This window comes from Triturus cristatus, chromosome 6, assembly GCF_964204655.1.
Source record: "Triturus cristatus chromosome 6, aTriCri1.1, whole genome shotgun sequence".
In the NCBI taxonomy this organism is placed as follows: Eukaryota; Metazoa; Chordata; class Amphibia; order Caudata; family Salamandridae; genus Triturus; species Triturus cristatus.
The window spans coordinates 1,705,178,449-1,705,185,124 of NC_140589.1; positions in this window are offsets into that span (position 1 = coordinate 1,705,178,449).

A 6,676-nucleotide genomic window follows, 5' to 3' on the forward strand; every position below is an offset into this window, starting at 1 on the left:
TCATCATAATTTATCCTGATGTTTGCACACATTGTGAAAAACTAATACAAAAACATCGTCATATGTTAACACAGCCAACATCATATTGCTACACACCCACTTCCATACACTCACTCACCCAGCCTTGTATGTTAGCACATCCACCATCATTTGTCAACACTGCCACAATCATGCACTACCGCACCAACATGATAATATATCCAATCAACCATTACCATATGACAACACAATCCCCATCATGCTGCAATTCACTTACCACCATACACCAGTAAACACATCATCAAATTGCCACACAACTGCCATCAGACACCCACACATTCACAATCATACTGCCACATGACCATAACCAAAATGCCCATACTGCCACTGTCATCTGCCCACATTCCCAACATCTTATTTAAATAAACACACCATCATACGCCCATGCCTCAACCATTACACACAAGCACATCCCAAAGGAACTCACCCACCCACCATCATATGCCCTTAAAGCCATCTTCATATGGCCGACAACCACTTTCATACGTCATGATGCCAGAATATCATAGCCTAAATATCATCTGACAAAAATATAGCCACATTGGTGTGGATGATCAATATACCCATTAGAGCAATATGATTGCAAACTAAATTTAGGGCACACTATTTTTGCCAGACTACATTTTTGCCATCAGTATTCTGGCATAAGACCCATCATACAGTAACACATCCACAAACAAACATTAACACACTCATCATATACTTACTCACCAGCCATCATAAGCAAATAAACCCCACCATTATTCTCAAGGACACTCAACACCATACGTCCAAACAGCCATCATCAAATTCCCACACCCCCATAACACAAATACAGCCCTCCCCATAATGCACCAACAAACCCTCCATCAAACATCTGCACACTCATGGCCATACACTCCCACAATCATATGCCACACATCCACTATTATAAACCAATACATCCACCATCAAACATCCACACATCCAACATCATAAGCCAATATAACCATCATCAAACGCCCACCCACCCATCACCATACACCCACCCATATATCACTAGAAGCCCACACACCATCATCATGCAGCCATACAATCACCATCAGATGCTCACCCCCAGTAATAATCCCACCATCATAGGCCCACACACAAAATCAAATGAAAACGTAAAGAAAAGAAAATTCCCTTCCAAAGATAAATTGAAAAGATGCTTATGTTTGACTAATACTCTGATAGATGATAGGCCATAGACCTAAAAATTAGTCTGAGTTGATCTTTGCCCTGCACCAAGACTTCCACAGTAATTTTTCTTACAGGGGAGTAAAACAGGCCTGGGTAAGCTGGAGCATTGTTTGTCCACTGGTGTGCATGGCAATTGAGGTTGAATAGAATTCAGGTGCTGCTTGCCCATCACTGTGAGTTAGGCTTTGTAGCATGGAAGGGGGTGAAAATAGGTTTACTGAACCGGAGTTGCTTCATACCTGTATGTGGGAAGATGACCCAAAATGGGCGACTTTTCAACATAATCATGTATGTCGAACGGATTAGTAATATGAGAGATCTGTGCGATGCTTAGAATTCTCTGCCTCTCCTGTCATCAAATGTCACAGCTTTTAATAATTCTGCTATATCCAGGAAAGTTTTACATTATTTAGAGCATCATGGACACCGTAATACTATACTTCAAGAAACCCATCTGACTAAAAGTCAGAATACCTGTGTAGAAAAATAGCGATGTTTTTTGGTTCTTCTTCTTGCATTAAGCAAATTCTAGAGAAATACCCATTTTTAGTCACAAAAATATGTGGTGTATGCATTTTTCTTTTTCATTTGAATTCATGTGAAATCAAATATAGATATATTTTTGGGAACTGAAAGGGGATAGCTTCGCGTTTTACATGTATACTCATTAGCAATGCTCCTGCTACAGCCAGTGTTTGAGAAGGGCAGTAGTTGGCATCCGACAGCGACCTCTGCCTCTACTGAACAGTAATTTGGTAACTCATGGTCACTGCTAGCACTGCAATCAAAAGGCTGCTCCTCAGCGACTGTCTTCCTGCAGTGTGGTTATTGTGTATGCTTCCTCTAGCTTTAAACCTAGGTTTTACCTGTGAGAAGTAAGTAGGTAAGGATGAGTTAGACCCTAAATGTTATTGAAATTGTATTTCTGAGATAGCCCTAATGTGTCCATATTTAATTAAGTGTGGGGTTGAGAGGGACTAATACAACTGTGCTCAATGATTCCTTTAACATCCCCTGATGACTTTTTTTCATTTTCTGAACATTTAGGACATGTATATTCACCTCCTTCATCCCACTTTAACCTATTTGTTTTCTAGGAGTTCTGCCACAATACCATGATGCTCTGCAGGGTCCCTGGGCTATAGACCTGTTTAATCATAATCCCCATCATCAGGGTTGTAAGCCTTTTATGTGCTCAATAGAGAGCTCGATGTGCCTTCAAAGCACCCCACTGTATCTGTTTCACTCACCCTGCACCCATGTGCAGTACCATGCACGACCTCTCTTCTATCGCCAGACGTCGCCCTCTTCACGGAAACATGAAACAACGCCACCTCCACCCCCGACGTCGCCATCGCCATCCCCGACGGATTCAAGATCCAGAGAAAGGACCGCTCCCACCACCCAGAAGGAGGACTCGCCATTTTGAACAAGAGCTCCCTCCGACTCTCCACTTCCAACATGAGCGACCCCCTCTCCAACACAGAGCGCCTCCATTTCCAGATCCAGACTAGCTCCAGAACCATGCTGCATGGGACCCTCACCTACAGACCCCCTGGGCCTACCGCCTCTTCTGCCACCACCATTGTCGACCTCGTCGCCCCACACGCCATCACCTCCACAGACTACATTCTCATAGGAGACCTTAACTTCCACCTCAACAACATCAGCGACCCCGACTCCACCACGGTCCTGGAAAACCTCGCCAACCTTGGAGTAAAGTAGCTTGTCACCACCCCCACCCACAGAGCCAGACATATCCTCGACCCCATCTTCGCAAGAGAGAAACATCCACTTCAGCCACACCACGAAGCCCCCGTGGACAGATCACCACCGTGTACACTTCACCTTCAAAACCACCACCGCACCCGTGCCCACCCGCCCCCACCACAGAGGAACTGGAGCAAGGTCACAGAGGAACACCTCAACACCACCGTCTTCCAAGACCCCCCTCTGCCACGACTGACACCAACTCTGCAGCCTAAGAACTGCACTGCTGGATCAACAGCTGCGCAGATAAGCTCGCACCCCTCTGCCACCCTGAAAGACAACGCCCTCTGAAGGCCGACTGGTTCACCCCCGACCGCCAAGAAGCCAGGCGCTTCTGCAGATGCCAAGAGAAACTCTGAAGGAACAGGAAAACCACCGAAGACCAGAACTCCTACAGAAACTCCATGACTGAATATCACAAGCACATAAGAGACACCAAGAGGACCCCTATCAAAACAAAATCCACACCAACGCCAGTAACGCAAAGGAACTTTTCAACTTCATACAGCAGTTCACCAAATCCCCCAGCGAAGCCACAGATGTCACACCATCCCACGACCTCTGCAATCTACTTCCACCGGAAAATCAAGGCCCTCTATGACAACTTCAGCAAACAGACTCCAGACACCACCTGGAAACCGGCTACCACCGAAGACACCGCCACAACCATGAAGGACACCCACTCAGGAGCCCCCACGGACCCTGGCCACTGCACATCTACCACAGAGCCGCTGCCGCCGTAGCACCCAAACTATGCCAACCATTAAGGCCTCCTTCGAACCTGGCATCTTTCCCGATGACTGGATGTGAACAGAGGTCAGGCCCCTCCTCAAGAAACCCTCGGCTGACCCAACAGACCTGAAAAACTACAGGCCCATATCTCTCCTTCCCTTCGCAGCCAAAGTCACCGAGAGATTCATCAACCCCCAGCTGACTACCTTCATTGAAGAGAACACCATCCATGACTCCTCCCGGTCCGGATTCCACAGCAACCACAGCACCGAGACGACCCTCCTTGCTGCCACCGATGACATGGGCATGCTACTCGACCAGGGCCACACTATGGCCCTCATCTTACTAGACCTCTCCGCAGCCTTCGACACTGTCTCCTACCTCACTCTTGCCACCAGACTCCACGACGCCAGCATACGGGGTACCACCCTCAACTGGATATGCTCCTTCCTCACTGGCAGAACTCAAAGGATCAGACTCCCACCCTTCCTCTCCGAACCCACAGAGATCAACTGCGAAGTACCCCAAGGATCCTCGATCAGCCCCACGCTCTTCATCATCTACATGGCCCCCCTTGCAGCCATCGTTAGACAGCATGGGGTCAGCATAGTATTCTATGCCGACGACACCCAGCTCATCCTCTACCTCACGAAGAACCCTGAAGACACCAGACTCAACGTCCAGGAAGGAATGAAAGACATCACAGCCTGGATGAACTACAGCTGCCTTAAGCTCAACTCGGAGAAGACAGAGGTCCTCGTCCTTAGACCCTCCTGTTTAAAGAATGTAATAGCGTATTTTCCTGCAAAGGGACGACTACGTCCGTCCAATATCTGCTAAAATGCTGCAGAAAAAATGGTAATCTGATTGAGGATAAGGTCCTCTTATATTGTGGTTGCTAGAATGATTAGGCAAAGCCATGGAGTTGGCTATTCCAGGGTCCTGACATGGTGGTCCTGTAAGAATCATTTGATATTACTGCAGAGAGACTGCGTGTGGGAGGTGGAACGCCCTTTATAATCCGCCTGCAAACTAGACATATGAGAGAAAATGCTGATGTTCGGATGTGGAAGCACGTAAATGAAATAAACAAAAATAAATGCATGGGTACTTAAGTTATTTTGTCTGTTGTCTTCCTTTAGTCCGGCGTACACAGAAAAGAATGAATAAACATTTATTAGAAGCGTTCTGTGCTCTGTTCCTATTTATGACTGAAATGATGTTTCCCTCAGGACTGGCCAGTAGACAAACAGACAGTGAGATACTTTCACTCAGTGCAATGTGGATCTTGTTTTACAAGAATCCAAACCTGGTCATCATCACCGCACACATGAACTAAAAGGCTGTGAACAAAAAAAGACAACAGCTGCTTCCGCTACAAACAGTGCAGACACTGCACAGGTGTTTTACTGATATGGGATTCTGTGATCACCTGAGTGAGGACTTTATGATCGTCTGTATCCTCAGTGGCACTGAGGAATAAGATACAGTGAGGCAGGTCACTTGAGGTGTTTTTTTGTAGGAATTATTTAAAAATGGCGGCAGTAAAGTCGTTAATCGAATTTGATGTTTTTAAATGTATGCAGTACTTGATGTTAAGGCAACATTGCCCTAGTTAATGTAATTTTCTTTTTTGCCATTAATATTGCATTAAATACCATTATGCACACGTGTAGTCTTCTGTTTTGTCTTTGATATGAATGTTCTTTGTTTTCTTTTGCTAATGTGCTGCTTAGTTTTGTGGCCTCTATCCGGAATATGATGGTCTTCAATTGTGTAATGGCTGCAGGAACCTCTGACTTTATCAGTGTTTGCTTTAATTTTTATTTCATTTGATGTGTTTAGTAGTTTATAATATGGAGAGAGGACAGTTGCAAAGAAAAAAATGCACACAGCACTAAGATATGTACTCGATAATGTATTTGAAATGCCCAAACCCCCCACCACCAACCGATCTCAGTTTGCTTGTGTTCTGGTTCAGGGAAGACCTGATCAGCAGTTCGGACTGGACTGTTCCTACCGGTGCAAGGTTAAGAGTGATCTGCTTGTGGCTGGGTCCAAACTGAGGTGGCATTATGGGCAAAAGAGCAATGGGTTGGAATGCTACCCTGAGCCATTGCCAGTGGTTAAGCTTATTGGAAGCAATCGTTCCATCACCCTTTGTGTTCTCTGGCAAAGATATGCCCAGTCCTGGGTCCTGTGCTCACTTGGTCGCTGGAACCAAACTACACATGACTGAAGAGTCATAATCAGGGTGAAACCAGTCTTGGGTTGCTTGTAATCCAGTTCAGTTTTGTTTAGTTTCAGTGCAAGGCCAGTGTGGCTGCTTTGTTCCAGAGGTGGCCTTCTATTTCCATATAAAACAGGAGCTTTTGCTCCCACTTTCTTCATTTTGCCGGAAATGACTAAGGAACTGGTTCCCTCGCATTTTCGTCACTTAACTCTCTTCCACTACTGCATGTACCTTCTTAGGTTTGATATTTCTGGGGTTCCTCTTTCCCTAGAATCTGAGGTCGTTCTAATGGGTCTGGCTCACCACTGTATTGTGACGTTTGGGTCTTTTTGATAGAAGAGACTCCATGGTTCCCTCGTAGTACCTTATCGATTGTTTTAGTTTGCATTTTCCATAAGATTGGCCTTTTGGGTCAGTGGTTCCGGCCATAATGTGTTCCTTCTTTCTAATAGTCTGCTGCCTCATTTCCTGTTTACATTCTGGCTTCTCCTGTTTGTGTCTCCTTGCTGTCTCACTTGTAGCAGGGTGCATGTGAAGGCTGGACTGGGTTTGTTATGTCCAAAACATGTAAAGAGTTTGAATACAAAGAGAAATGGAGTGGAAACGTTATCTAATGTTTATTATTACAAAGCCTATTCTTCCTCTCTCGAGTTCAACTTTCCTTGACAAGCCACTGGCTCTGATTGTAGGACGTGTGATGGT